This window comes from Branchiostoma lanceolatum, chromosome 17 (genome assembly GCF_035083965.1).
Source record: "Branchiostoma lanceolatum isolate klBraLanc5 chromosome 17, klBraLanc5.hap2, whole genome shotgun sequence".
NCBI lineage: Eukaryota > Metazoa > Chordata > Leptocardii > Amphioxiformes > Branchiostomatidae > Branchiostoma > Branchiostoma lanceolatum.
In genome coordinates, this window is record NC_089738.1 from 5,667,316 (window position 1) to 5,683,331 (window position 16,016).

A 16,016-nucleotide genomic window follows, 5' to 3' on the forward strand; every position below is an offset into this window, starting at 1 on the left:
ATCATGTCAGTCATTGTATCAACGGAAGGATAAACTAAACTGATCGTCTCACCTAAAAAAGTATCCTTAGGAATGGCGTCGTTCACAGAGTGTCCGGCAGGATAACTAAGGTCGACAACGACCCGTCGCTTGGTACTGTTGCGCTTTTCCACTGTTTGTAATGGTGCAGGGTAAACCGGGAAAGGGAATGGGTTCGCGCGAAAAGGGCCACACAAGGCGCCGTACTCGAGTTCCTTGGCAATGAACGAGTCAACATCTGCCGAATAATCTATCGCGGAGTGGTGATTGGTGTAACGAACATTGTCCGGAAACGCGTAATGGTTGGAATCAATATTAATAGGCCAGCCGAATTCTAGAAAATCAGGTAAAGAAGAGTCAGGATAATTAGCTAATAATAATCGCCAAGCCGGGATATTGAGCGATGACTTGACCGGGAGTCGGGCGCCGATGTAGTTTGGGACCCCGGTCTCGGCCACAGCAGAATACAGCTCAATAACGCTCTCCCCCGGTGCCAGGGGCACCCGGCTGTGAGGAGAAGCCGGCGGCTCCTCCGGAGTGATCACCGGGGGCTGCGCGAAAGGATCTCCGATGGGTACACTCAATCTTGGGGTGCTCGACCTCCACCCGTCGGACGAGGAGGCACATGCAACACACGTGCTTGACTCGGCCCCAGCGTGGGTCAGCGTGTTCTGACGGACCTGGACATGACCCGTGTTGATATGCTTCGCAGTACCGCACTCTGTTGGCGTTGCTGTTGTCGCGAAAGGTGCGGGGGGGACCACGCGGTGCCGCGGAGAGGCGGGACCCCCCGCCCTGCGTGGCGGGGCCGGTCGGGGTGCGATAGCAGCGGTCCCGGGTGTTGTCGATCTCCTCCTTACCATCTGACCACGACAAAGTGCCATTCTCCATGGCATACAGAACCGATGCGTGAGTTTCACGTACCATGCCCCACTCATAATAAGCCGCGTCAAACATCAGATCGGAGAGATGCTCGAGCCTGATCCTAACGGAACGTCGGAAGCGCTCTGAATCTAACAGATTTTTTATGTACCCATATACAAACATAGGTGTCGATAGCTCGTCGAAAGTTACACAACCGTCGCCCCTTTTTCCCTTACCCGGGAAGTGCACATAGTGCTGGGGCCATGGCACTTTGATTCGACTAGATACGGAATCGTTCATGGTTTTCGTGCGACCGCTCTTCTTACCTCGGCGGGACCGGCGTGGTGATCGAGAGGATGAAGAGCCTGAGTCGTCCGAGCTGTACCGGTGTCGATGTCGTCTGGACTTCGAGCGGACGTTGTCCCTGCGCGACCCGTGGCGGCGTCGGGGCGGCACGTCGTCTGACGAGGACAGATCGTGTTTCCTCGTCCTGGCTTTAGTGGCGTGTCGTGGCTGTACGCTAGAACCGGAGGAGGTAGAGCGGCTCGACCTGTGCCCGTGGCGACGTCGATTCTCTTTGCGTGGACGGTCCTGTCGCACGCGAGAACGGTCGACGTCCGGAGACCTCGCCCGGTACGGGGAGAGGCTACCGTTCTCCCGGCGGAAGCGGACGGCGTCTCGGGACCGGGACGGGGACCGGAGTTGTCGGTTGGTATCTTGAGCACGGGACGGGGACCGGAGTGTGGTGTCCCGTCGCGAAGGTTTCCTAGAAAAACCCGTAGACTTCTGGCCGAAAATCTCTTCGAGAGTCTTGTCAACGTTGCTGGCCAGCGCCTCCTTCTCGCGAAGATCCTTCACCGTAGGCGGGCGTTCTTCGTCGCTTGCGCTGACCTCGGACCAGAGGCCCTTAGCGTAGTCTTTGACTTTACTGTCCCCTTTCAGTTTCCGGAGGGACCGACGAACCCTATCCTCCAGGAGGCGCCTGTCCGAGTCAGTGTCGGCGGTCGATGACAGATCGACCCCACACTTCCCTCGCCCGTGCGGGCCGCGGTGTCCTCTTACCGGTAACTAGCACACCGTGCAAGTTTTCGGCTTCGTCATCTTAAGGAAGAGATATCCTTTTCCTTCGTCTTCGGTAGTACGTACACAAGGTTAAAATGAAAAGTCAGGCAGCGGGTCCGAGTGTGACCTCGCTCCGTCAGAATCGCGAACACAATAACTCACTAGCGCCGCGAGGCGTGGGCGGAAGTGGCAGCGGGAGGTACCGAACACGTGAAGTCCCAGAGCGGAAGTGTCGGTGTAAATTAATAAAAATGACTTGGGTGACATTTTTCCTCGTTTAACCCCCATTCCACTTGGACGGCGCTCTCACCGCGCTCTCACGGCGACCTAAAATGCCCAGAGCGCCGTGAGAGCGCCGAACTCCTGGAAAACGTGCTCAAGTGGAATCTCTACGGCGACCCTTGCGCGCTCTCAGCGCGACCAAAATGTCAAATGTCAGCAACTTTGTAAAGATTTCACAGATCACTCAACGAATTCCAGAGATAAAGAACGAATTTTTGTTACGTTTTGTGTGCTTTGTTGTCTTCTCAGTCATACCTTTACCTCTTGCATCATATTAGAATGATAAAATCAAAGGGAAAACAGATTCAATTTTAGTCGCTGCACGGTCGCTCGGTGTGTGTCTTAAGTAATATATGTATGTTCAACTTGTCTTTTTTTCTGTGTTGTCTGTCATGTAAACTGTCTGCAATAGATATATTTTATCATTCTACGTTATAATAGAAACGTAAATCACAGAATTTTGAAACACATTTTTGAACCACAATAAAATTTGGAGGGAATTTAATTTGAATGGAAGCAAGTACTTGTAGGTATTGGTCAATTTGTATTACCTACGAGCAAAACTATGATTTGACCACAAAATTCCCAGAAATTCAAGATACAGCACTTCAAGAATGAAATTTGTTTGAACTACAGTTGAGACCATTTAATCCTCATAGAGCGCTCGCTGCGATCCTTGAGCGCTCGCTGCGGCCCTTTGATCCCACCTTGAGCGCTTTCACGGCGCTCACCGCGCTCTCAATGCGCTCTCACGGCGCTCTCACGGCGCTCACCGCGCTCGCTCCGCGCTCTCTCGGCGCTCGTTTTTTGATCGCCATCCTCGGCGCTCTCACGGCGAAGGTTTTGAGCATGTTCAAAACCATCGCCGAGGTGACGGCGCGCACGGCGCTCTCGCCGCGCTGTCGGCGCTCTCGCCGCTCTCGCCGCGCTGTCGGCGCTCTCGCCGCGCTGTCGGCGCTCTCAATGGCGCTCTCGCCGCGCTGTCGGCGCTCTCACGGCGATCTGGCCAAAATGATGTCGCCGTGAGAGCGCGGTGAGAGCGCCGTCCAAGTGGAATGGGGGTATTTCTTAGAGGTAAGAATTGTCTTGTGCACGGTTCGCAATTCTAAGTATGCAGAGTGGTTTGTGAATGTAAAATTAATGTAAGTTAATTTGCAGCTAGACAGAAATATCAAAAGAATCCTCAAAACAAAATGTTTTCATTTTGTTCCTAGTCGACGTAAAAGTTGAAATTTTCATTAACATTTTGAGCCAATCTTAAACGATGCTTGTCTCACTAAAAAGCCTAAAAAAAAAACTGAAAATAATCGTACATGGGTGCATAATTTTTTTTCTCAAATCAGCTATTCAACACAATACTTTGCCGAAGGAAAAATTAAAACCGACCACTGTGTTATTTGAAAGTTTTAATTAATTGTAAAAGAAAAAGGATTGAAATGATTATTTGTACTACTTAAATACCGTCAAAACCAGCCCCAACAGCAACACATGGTTATTTCAATATTCATTGACTTCTGAACTTTTGATCACCATTTTTGTACGATATTACTACACATAACGTTACAGTCGAATATTTGTAATTTTCTCAATTTTTGTAGCCAACGGAATAGCGCGTCCTGTATTCATCGTGATATTGAATTTTTCACTGCTTTTTTACTTATTCCGATCGATATATCTATAAAAGGCTACGTCACGGCTACATGTTTGTTCTCTCGGGAGACATTTAAAGGAAATAAATGCTTCACCTGCTGAATGGCAGCTACAAATTACAAATATGTTTTTTACTGCTAGTTATCTACATGTAAAACACTTTTTCATAGAGATATTGTTTTGAATGTGTTTGCGTGTATGTTTGCGTGTGTGTATGTTGGTATCAACGGATGCTTAAAGTCAGCATAACTGAAGAACGTGTAGATTGATTGTAATTATATTTTGTATGTGGATAGGCGTTGGGAGGAGAAAGGTCGAGATTGATTTTGGGCCCCCTGGTATGTGTCACTGGAACTGCAATGGCGTATTTGTAAAAAAAATATTCTAAGGAGAATAACTGAATAAAGGAACGACAGATTTTTATGTTATTTGATACGCAGGTAGGTTGGACAGAGATGTACACAATGAAGTGCAAAATATGCAAATTGGGACTGAATTTAAATAAGTGATGAGGAAAATCTATAACTTCCTTCTAGGCATTTTGTGGGAGCTCACACCTGTCACACCTGTTAGTCTCAAATCTGGGAAAGGAATTCCCCAGGTCCCAAAAACTGGTGGTCAAACCACAAAGAGAGTACACTACCAAACCTGTATACTTGATGTGGATACCCTCTGGCACATAAAACAAAACCGGCGGCAACAACAAATAACTTGGGCAAATAAAACACAAGTTATATAAAACACATGTTATATAAAAACAAATTTCATGGAGATTTTGGGTCTTCAGACTCTTGTTTCTTTATGCAGAGAGTGGCTGCTTTATCTTAGAAAAGCGTACCGATTACTGGCGATTGACGTATCGGGACTATTTGTCTATCATAGTAAAACCATGCCTTTTCATGTTACTTTTGTTCCGGAAGAGTTGGCACAGTCTCTACAATTTCTTCCCTGATGTTTTTTTTTATCTAACTCTTATGTCATACCTAAGCCGGGATAACACTCGATACGGGTGTTTCGGACCAGGTTATACTTGGGTTTTTACATGGAGTTCTACTTTCATCACATGGTGTTCCGTAGAATCATTCGAACCCGTTTCACGTGCGCCTGTTGCGCCGCTGTGGACAAAAAAACGTCCAGTTAGGAACAACGACGACGATAATACATGGGGTGGTACATGGTGATGAAATAGCTGTTGTTAAAGGGATTTCTTCTATCGTGGCTGACCTATTTTCTAGACATTTTGTAAGAAAATAGACTAGCTATAGGTCAGTTTAATGGTCTATAAAATCGTCAGCTTATCGGAGTATCAAATAAAGTGCAATTTTATTTTGTCTTACCTGACGGAAAGTGGACAATTTCAGTTGGTTCATCGGGATCCTGGTACACATGATCAACCTCATCTAAATCTTCATTGTCGTATATATCTTCAGCCACATCAGTGTCTGTTCCATCAGTCTGATCAGCGGTGACGTCCAACGGCTGCTTCTGTATGGACTGTGACTCTACAGTAGGGCAAGACGCTTTTTCTCCTGGGGTCGTATGAATGGTGGAGACATTACTTTGTGGCATATTTATCGTCTGTAGTTGTTTACCTGGCGGATGGTTGCCATTTTCAGCTAGTTCATCTGGATCCTGATACACATGTTCATCATCATCTACATCATAATTTTCATAAACGTTTTCAGCCATATCAGTATCTGTTCCAGATGTGTGATGAGCGGGAATGTCACACGGCTGAGTTTGTTTGGACCGTGGATCTACGGTAGGACAAGAAGCTACTCCTTTTCCTTGAATGGATTCCATGACGTTACTTTGCGGCATCTTTATCGTCTGTAATGCTTACCTGGCGGATGGTTGGCATTTTCAACTAGTTCATCTGGATCCTGGTACACATGTTCATCATCCTCTGCATCATCATTTTCATAAACGTTTTCAGCCATATCAGTATCTGTTCCAGGCGTGCGATGAGCGGGAATGTCCCACGGCTGAGTTTGTATGGACCGTGGATGTACTGTAGGACATGACGCTCGTCCTTCTTCAGTTTTCTGGATCCTGGAGAGGTTACTTTGCTGCGTCGTTGGTGTCTATAGGTCCTTTAGACATATCTGATAATGTCGGCAAACTGCGGTCCTGGCTAATCGCTAATCATGCTATGCTCTTTATCCACAAAAGTCTCCGTCCCTGCTGTTTGTTGGGCCTTCCAAATAATTCTTAAAGCCAAAACCAAACGCTTTAACTTCTGAATATCATTTTTCGTAATTTTTTCTATTTCACAACCATCCCAAATAGTAGAAAAAGTTGTTTGTTTCTGAGTTGAAAATCTGTTATGTGAAAAGAAACGTTGCGAGGTACTACATGTAATAACCTGTTCTCAATCTATTCGTGTATCACATTAAAACCTTGCCTATTCAGGTTTCGTCTGTCCCCGGCCCTGTAGAGGTTCCCGGTAGAGTATGTCGGATAAGTTTGAATGCCTACAACACAGCGGGCTTGTCACATGTTATATCCATAGATACCGAGAGTTGTTCGCAGGGTGTGGAGGAGCTGGTGGATAAGCGTGCCGCTCAAAAAATGCCGAGATGAAGAAGTGTGGTGGGGATTTCGCTGATGTTAAAACGGTAACAGAGGTAAACTAATTGTCTAGACCTTTAACAAGAAAATAGGTCAGCATTTTGAAGAAAATTAATTGGAATCAGTCACTTTCAAATTTTCGAAGAACAAGAGATTACAATCAATTTAGCTCTCAGACCAATATGCCTATGAGCAATCTATTTTTTCATTTCATCGAATTTGGAATGAACCAGCTAAATCAAAATTACCAACGAAACGGCTTCCTAGCAAGCAAGAAAATAGGAGGGATGAATATTCCTCCTTTTCTCGATAATGAAAGATGTTAGATATTTCTAAAAAAATGTGCATTGTTTATAAGAATATCAATATATTTACAACTTATTTCATTTGACTTTGACTTTATTTGGGATCCACAATTCCATATATATTGTCATGCGTTAAACTGTTTTCTTTGTTGAACTTGAAAGTGTTTTTTGTGTGCAGTAATATGTCATAGTGTGTGCTAGACTGACTGACAATAGTAGTGATCATAAAATATTAACAAGATGTTACAAGATGTACTAAAAAACACGATTATTAACAAGTGACGACTAGATACTATGCTACTAACATGTTGTCGGTATATTCACATTTTTGGATATCTTTCCTGTTGAATAAGTTCGAATATTAATGTCTACAACGTTAACTTACCTGACTTGTCACGGCGTCATGTCCATAGATATCCAGAGCTGCGCACAGGGTGTTGAGTAGCGGGTGGATAAGCATCCCGATCGAAATAACAACGAAAACAAAGAGTGTGTATGGGGTTTCTCTGCTGTTAAAAGGGACATCTGCAACTGTAAACTGATAGTCTAGACTTAGAATTTGAAAACTAGTCAACTTTTGGGGCAGAAGATATTGGAAACAGTTGTTTTCAAATTTGCAATGAATGAATTCTCAGTATAGATTAACAGTTAATGCCTCTCCGCTCTCAGACTAATATGTATGTCGATTAATTGTGTTATTTTACCGAACTTGCGACTGAGTCGGCCAGACCAAACTTGCCAAAAAAAGATCACGAGGCACGAAAACAGCAAGGTCAAAATAAAAAAAAACATGATGCAGGAATACCGTCTGAATCTCTCTCTGACTATCTGTCTTTCCAACTCTCTGCCTTGCTCTCTGTCTATCTGACTCCCTGTCTGTCAAACTCTCTGTCTTTCTCTCTGTCTGGCTTTGTGTGTTACTCTCTGACTGTCTGACTGGTTCATTGTCTGGCTGTCTCTCAGTCTATCTGATTTTCTGTCTGTCTTGCTCTCTGTCTGACTCTATTTCTGTCTGGCTCTCCGTCTGGGTTCCTCTCGGTATGTCTGACTGTCTGAATTTTTGTCTGTCTGACTCCTTCTGTCTGCCTCACTCTGTCTGTCTGAATCTCTGTCTGTCCGACTCTCTGTCTGACTATTTGTCTGCCTGCCTGACTGTCTTGTCTGGCTCTCTGTCTGTTTGGCTCTCTCTCTCTGTCTGACTTCCTGTCTGCCTGACTGTCTTTATATCTGGCTCTCTGTCTTTCTGACTTTCGCAGTCTGACACTCTGTCCGCCTGACTCTTTGACCGTCTGTCTCTAAGTCTGGCTGCCTAACTGTTTTTTTCTGTCTGTATGTCTGACTGTTTATCTTGCTGTCTTTCTGTCTGTCTGTTTCTCCGTCCGTCAAACTCCCTGTCGCATTCTCAGTCTGTCTATCAGTCTGTCTGTCTGTCTGTCTGACTCTCTGGTTCTCCGTCTGTCGAATGTTTGACACCCTGTCTGCCTGTCTGACTCTCTCTCTCTATCTAATTCTGTCTGTCTGTCTGTCGAACACTTTTTCTGTCTAACTCTCAGTGTGTCTATCTTTCCGTCTCTCTGTCAGTCTGTCTCTCTGTCTGTTTCTCTGACTCTCTGACCCTCTGTCTGTGTGACTCTTTGTCTATCTTGTTTTCCGTCTGTCTGACTCTCTGGCTGTCTAACTCTCTGGCTGTCTGACTCTCTATGTTACTCCCTGTCTGTCTGTCTGTCTGACTGTCTGTCTCTCAGGGTCTTTGTCTGGCTGTCTCTCGGTCCGTCTGACTATCTGACTTTCCGTCTGTCTGGCTCTCTGTCTGACTCTCTGGCTGCCGGGCTATCGGTCGGTCTCTGTCTGTCCGACTCTCAGTCTGTCCGACTCTCTGTCTGTCTGGCTCTCTGTCTGTCTGTCTGGCTCTCTGTCTGTCTGTCTGGCTCTCTGTTTGTCTGGCTCTCTGTCTGACTCTCTGTCTGTCTTACTTTCTGTCTCTCTGACTTTCTGTCTCTCTGGTATTTTGTCTGGCTCTCTGTCTGTTTGACTCTCTGTCTGTCTGTCTGATGCTTTAGATTCAAATCAATAAGTGTTTAATCAACTTTGAATATTCACAAATGTATTCTCATTCCGATGACTAGTAATTCCATTATCTAAGTTACAACACATATATGTACTCGTTCGTGAGTCAGACATTGTGAAGCAGAATAAAAAGTCAGAGAAAGCTATCATTGTGATACATGTTATATAGTGTTTGAAAATCAACAACAATTTTTCAACACCGATATCGGGGTGACCATAACAGGCTCGTTTGTTACAAGATGCAGAGTGAATCACTATTTCACGAAACTCATTTACATTAGCAACTAAAGCAACATGCATACATTCATCAGGTTTGTTTAATGAGAAAGACCCTATTTTTTAAAGTTCAAGAAAATATTAGAACATATTTATAACATCAAATATTGTTAAAGAAAATCTTTATCATCATATATCGTGGAAACAACATGTGCGTTTTATCATACATACTATCAGGTAAACACTTTTACAATTTTACAATACTAATATTCACTGTTCCGTTAGCATAAAATTTAAAGCTATCATTGTTCCATGTTAGGTACATTGAAAATGTCTCATTGGTCATTTTATAATATATACTATCAGTTGAACACTTTCACATTGACGATACCAATATTCACTGTTCTGTCAGCATAAACGCTTAAGTTATCATTGCTCCATACTAGGTACATTAAAGATGTTCCATTGGTCATTTTATGATACATATTATCAGGAGGCGAACACTTTCACATTGGTTGCATCAATTTTCACTGTTCGGTCAGCAGAGACGTTAAAGCTATCATTGTTCCACATTAGGTACACTAAAAATGTTCCATTGGTCATTTTATAAAACTATCAGGAAAACACCTTCACATTGACGATACCAATATTCACTGTTCTTTCAGCATTCATGTTAAAGCTATCATTGTTTTTATATTACGTGCATTGAAAATGTTCCATTGGTCTGACCAAACACGTACCTTTACTACCGATAATAATCGTGACTCTATTTCTTCCTTCAAAATGACACAAAATAGTGAAAATTCATAGCAATTTCTTTACCGACTCTTGATTTCGATGATAAATATGTACACGAAAATCTTCACAGAACGGAATTTTTCTTCCATTTCCATATCTTAGGAGGGCGTTCCAAGCTGTTAGCTTCTTTCCTATAACTACAATCTTATGGAACAGAATTACTCGCGACTGTATCCCTGCTGAGTATAGCCTTAAACCTGACAATACAAATGTGATCATAAATAGATATCTGTCGCTTTAATCGGAATGGTATAACCAAAGACATTACAGTTGCTTACCACGATCCTAGTGTTGTAGTGAACGGGAGTATGAATTTGGAAAAAAAATACATGTCATTAACTTTCCTATGTACACATTAATCAATGCGCCGTGTAAAAAAACAACAAGGTATATTAATTTTCTGCATTATGAAAAAAACTAAGCTGTTGTCCTTCGGTAGAGTTAAAATGGAAAAAAACACATTTACGAGCAGCATCTCAACAAATTTATTGTGACAATCCTAAAATTGAATTAAGGAAATACTATCTGGCGTGGAAAGATCGTAACAACGCCACGCCAGGTGTTAGTTACCACCAACTGTCCTCCTGGTCTCACAGCAATACCGTAGGATCTGGTAGTATTCGCAATAGTACGGAGGAGCCCCCCACGACTGGTAAACATGTCTACACCGTGACGGTTCTTGCAAGAGTTGATGTGACTTTTCCTAAAATTTAGTTGGCAACAGTTTCAAAATAATAGTATGACTTTATTCTTTTTGTGTTGCCATGGCAACAGGTTTCTGACAGGCATTTTTGCACAAAATTCACTGATTTCATGTTTAACAACGAGGTTTCAAGGTTTTCTTGCTCAACCACACTTGTTCACCTACACTATCAACATCATATATAATCAAGTGTGACTTTCATGATCTGATATTCATAAATTATGCTAATTTGATGACGTCAAAATCCAAGATGGCGGACAACTTGGTTTTCCCCCTTCCCCCTAGGGTTAAAAGGAAGAGAAGAGATGATTACAATATAGATGTATATACTAGAAAGGCAACATTTGCGGGAGCAAATGCAACATGTTTCGCCCATTTCCCTCCCCACGCAAAAAGCGACTGTGGCATAGAGGCTAACATTTGTTGCAAGTCTGCAATGTTGGTATTTGAATGAATAATTGAATTAAAGACCAGTCAGAAATGGATCTCTCCCAATTTGAAACCCTATGCATGGATGGGCTCTTCCAGGCACACATATTCTTACTGGACCATTAAAAACCACCTTCAAACAAAAAAACTGGACATTTTTGATAATCAACCAAGCCAAAAATTGAATTTTTTTAAATGTCCCCCTCATACTTGGTATTTATCCTAGTTGGTTTCGTATTGAAAGAGTAAATTATGTTTACTTCAAAAGGACCGATAATGCAGTATGGCGCTAGCATGACACTGTTTGACTATCTGGTACCACAAACAAAACAAGTTGCAGATGATTGTGTGTGGAGAAATCTTCGGCTTTTTTTAAAGAAGTGCCAGTGGTTGCGATGAAAATGCTATTAAATTAATTTTTTTTTGTACAACGCTACGCTACACATTTTGTTTAATGCGCTATCAATCAGCGCCGATATTCAAGACTTCCCCGCGACCCGATAGTGTAGACATGCAACAGGGGTTTACGCAAGGAGGTTAAAAATTCTTAGGTTTACGTCATTTTTAGCCAAAAACTTTAAACAATTACTCAAAGCAAGGGCCTCCTTCCTCGAGGTAAATTTTCACACACTTCACAACTCTCTATTGTTATTATCTTCGCCGAGTACTATAGTACTCGGGTTAGATTATGTTTTCGGTTGAGCCAGCTGTTTGGTGGGTCTGTATATGTATGCCAAGAGCATAACTCATGAAACCTTTGATGAATCTTTATGATTTTTGGTAGGTGTGTAGTGGTTGTGCAAAGGAAGGTCAACTTCAAAAATGGTTTACCTTGCGTTTTTCAACAGTACTGCAGCGGACTTTTAATTTTTGTGCGTTTGTATGTAGGCGAAAAAAGTGACGGAAACGTTGATGGATCTTCATGATTTTTTGCAGGTGTGTAGATGTTGTTGAAACAGAGATCAAGTTCAAAATGGATCTCCTGGCATTTTCCGTCGGTACTGCAGCGGGCTTTGTGTGGATGTGTAATTCTTGTGGACAACATAACTCAAGAAGCTGTTGATGGATCTGTATGATATTCAGTGGATGGGTAGGGTTTACGGAAAGGAAGGTCAAGTTCGATAATAGGCCTTCTAGCGAGTAGCTAAGGTACTGCAGCGGAGCTTCAAAATTTAGTGGCATATTTTCTGAAAGTGCTATGGTCATGATATTTGTGTGGTATATAGTTCATGCCACAAGAAGTAAGTTCTGTAAGTTTGGGCCCCCTAGCGGCTTGTTTAGAACTGCAGTGGGTGTTTTCGTTTTGACATTCGGACACGTATTACTTGAGAAGGGGTGAAGAGATTGTCGTGAAGTTTTGTATGTAGAGAGCTCAGATGGTGCTTTACACAATGGATGTCTAATTATAGAAAACAGGAGCTAATCTGCATAATTAGTAAGGATAATTGTAAATCCATTACATTCCATAATGGGGCGTGTGACAGTGTCCCCGAAACAGGCCAGCAGAAGGCCTTGCCTAGAAGTGTAAATAAACAGATGGTGTACATGAATTAACAAATGGGGCAGTCTCACTACAATTCAAACAGATGTGTGGGTCCGGGTTTTTTTAAAGTGTTCAGTTTCTGCATTTTGGTCAAACACATGGTTGGAGACATAACGGAAAGGGAACAAAATAGACACAATAAGCCTTGATTATTTGGCGAAGATAATGTGTTCGTGGAACTCTAGTTCTTAATGTTATTGTCAATGTCCCGACACGGGATGTTTCCTAAGGTGGGAAACTTTGGACACTTTGCGTGCACTATTGTGCGCACTGGTGTCCAATCTTGGTGACACAGGGGTAGAAAATTCGTGTACATAGCGAGGAAATGTCAGGTTTAACCATAGTGTCCAAGCTTGCAAACTTGTGTAAATCTTTGTTTCCATGCCATGTTAAAATAAGAAAAACACAGTGTGTATCGAAAAATACCACCAGAAAAGTTTTGAACCTTCTCAATTGCTCTTAACTTCAGTAGGACACAACAGTAACAACACAATGATGGGAGCCAGGGAGTAGTGAAGTTGTGTATGCACCTGTTAACCTCCTTGACCTGTCAGAGTAGTGCCCCTAATTGAATTGACTATTTCAACCAATCAGGTTGAGCTTGATAAATCCGTGTGTACGTTACTACGAGCTCTCTCATTGGGTGACCCAATTAGTCCACCTGGCCAGATGAATAAAGATGTGACCTAAAGGTCAGTGACCCCATATGAGGAAAATAGCCGATCTTCTCCCAAAAATACCCTCTAAAATCGTATTTCGAAGTGTTCTATGCCGAAAGTGCGAATGGGATTCTTTGAATATTTGTTCAATGTACCCCCATAGCAACTTTCAGGTCATTTGGATCCAGAGCACAGGAGGCCAAAATGTACGTTTTTGGTCAGAAAAAACTCAATAAAATCACTTTCAAGGTCAAAATCGAAAAAATGAAAAAAAAGGCTCCCAGGGTATTTACCCACTCTACCTGTATACTAAATTTCAGCTCAGTTGGTAAAGGGGCGACCGAGCTGCGTCGACTGTAAGATTTGACAGGAGAAAGAAACCTTACGAACACAATGTGTTGCGCCCAACAGTATGTTGGGCTCAACATAATAAATATAGATCTGCCATACAGCTCTAAATTAAACTAGGTAGGCTCGCTCAGTGTATTTAGGCAATCAAAGGGAATGAACACAGCAGATGATGGACAAAACAAAAACGCTTATTCAGGGAGGTTAATGCTTTATTCCAGATTCTTTATCACCGTGTATCCGGCCTGTCTGCATTCCCGGCGTGCCTTATAAAGGATGCCCATAGCAGACATGGCGGCGGCCAGCACTAGCGTAACAACTACGCTTGGACCCCACGGCGACATTTTCAAGTTTCGGAGTTTTCAACCCTGCCCCCAACCAGTCCCTAACTTTAGCCAAACTCAGCCTCAGTGTCCAGAGAACTCAAATTTTGTATTGCATAGGTGAAATAAGGGGGGTCACCTAACAGGAGGAGTCCAATACCACATTTTATAAGCTCTCTGTCCTGTTTATGTACTTATGTCTGTCTCTTGAGCTGTTATCTCCGTACTAGTATACATATGTTAAGGCCCGTGGATGGAGCCTACTGTTTCTGTTTGGAACAAAGTCCCTGTATAATGAGGTATCCGTATTCTGACTTTACGGCCTTTTTTCTGTCAATCGTCAACCAATATCCATTTACTTTGCAATTATAGCAACATCCCTTGCCCAGCTCCAGAAGGCTGAGCTTGGGATGACAGGGTTGTCAATGTGGATGTGTCCCAATTTCTGTGTATGATAGTTTACATGTTTACCATTGTAACTTAATGTGATATATGGAACTCCCTTCCATCCGACACACGGACTGCCCCCTCACTTTCTACTTTTAAAACTATGGCATGGAAGTCACTGGGGGACCCCTTCTCTGTTTAAATCTCCCCGATCTAGTACGAACTACCATTCCAATGTACAATTCCGTATCTGTATTTTCTTCCCTTTAGATTTTATAGTGGTATTCATAGAATGTTTATGTACTATATTGATTCAATGTAAGAGTTCTAAGATTGTACGTGTGTATGATTTATTCTTAACTAATGTAACTTGTATTTTTAACTAATGTATTGTATTTTATCATGTACTTTTGCAGCAAGGCTAGCCCCTTGTAATAGCAGTAGCTAGTCGGGCAGCCTTGGCTGCGGTACATTGTACGCAGCTGAACAAATAAATAAAATAAATAATATATGGGATTAAAAGAGCCATTACACAACTTTCAAATACATTGAATTGTTTAGGCCTTAAACAGGATCCGAGGCACACAATTAAGAAGGGCCTACACAAGGACACTCTTATTCAAGACCATAAGCAGGGCCACGCCAAGGTGAAGTTTGTCCAAAAATTGTTTGCGACACATTTTTGGTACCTGACCTAAGTTCAGTGTCATAAAAATATCATGTGAAAAATTAATGCTTATCGTTAAAAACGCCAATAGCTCTCATTACTTCAATTCTCTTTCTTCGCTATAGTCAGCTTTTCACCTAGTTGGTTGTAGGCATCCTACATTGTGGTACTACACAATTGTTGTTGCTCTCAATAATCAAGAATAAACATCATACTTGACATATTCTAGAAAACGGTAAGTAAAATAAAGAAAGAAGAAGCACACTGTACGTATGCAAAATGTAACGTTGGGTAACATAAATTCGTGGGGTACTTAAATTCGGGATTTTTCGAAAACGGGGTATTTAGGGATATGTGCTAGATGCAACATCAGTAATACCGCTAGAAATGCAAACTTGACAGACTAACGCATTCAGAACACTGTCTGAAAAGCTTCGATAACCATGCATTAGAAGTTGGCGACGTCAAAAACTCTCCGTCCCTTATTGACAGAGTCTGGGGGCTTCGTGGGAGACTCACACTGCACGGTTGTTCGCTGGTTTATAAGACAAATGTCACATCTCCTGCCTGCTAAACACAATTATTTACAAGACAACGTATTACAATCTCTTTTGCTAACCTGCAACTGGATTCTAAGTGTGATCAATCATCAAAACTCCTCTTTGTTGCTACAACCAAAGGCACGTGTATTTTCCCGCCGCCATATTGTTACCCAGAATCATGTCGTCAAGCAGACGACAAAAGGTTTGTGAGGAACACCTTTTTGTCTAAATGTTGCGTGTGATAGTGGACTGAAGACGATATTTTCCTCAAATTTTGCTCCTAACACAACAAGGAACACATGGACATAGTAGTATAACCATTACTACGGCATCCAGCTAACTTGCCATGAATAATGTACACGTTGCCATGACGGTGGGGATCGACTTTGAGTGACGTTCTACCGACTCAACAAACGGGATGTTAGCAAAGGCCTGATGTGTGCGGTGCGGCCGTTTTTTCGTGTATTTTTTTTTACTTGAACACGTCTATATCCATAGCACTCTCCTCAAGCCAAGGATGGAACGAATAGCTGCTGTATAAAATGTGATTAGCGGTAAGATATTCAAGACGAATCTTCTCTC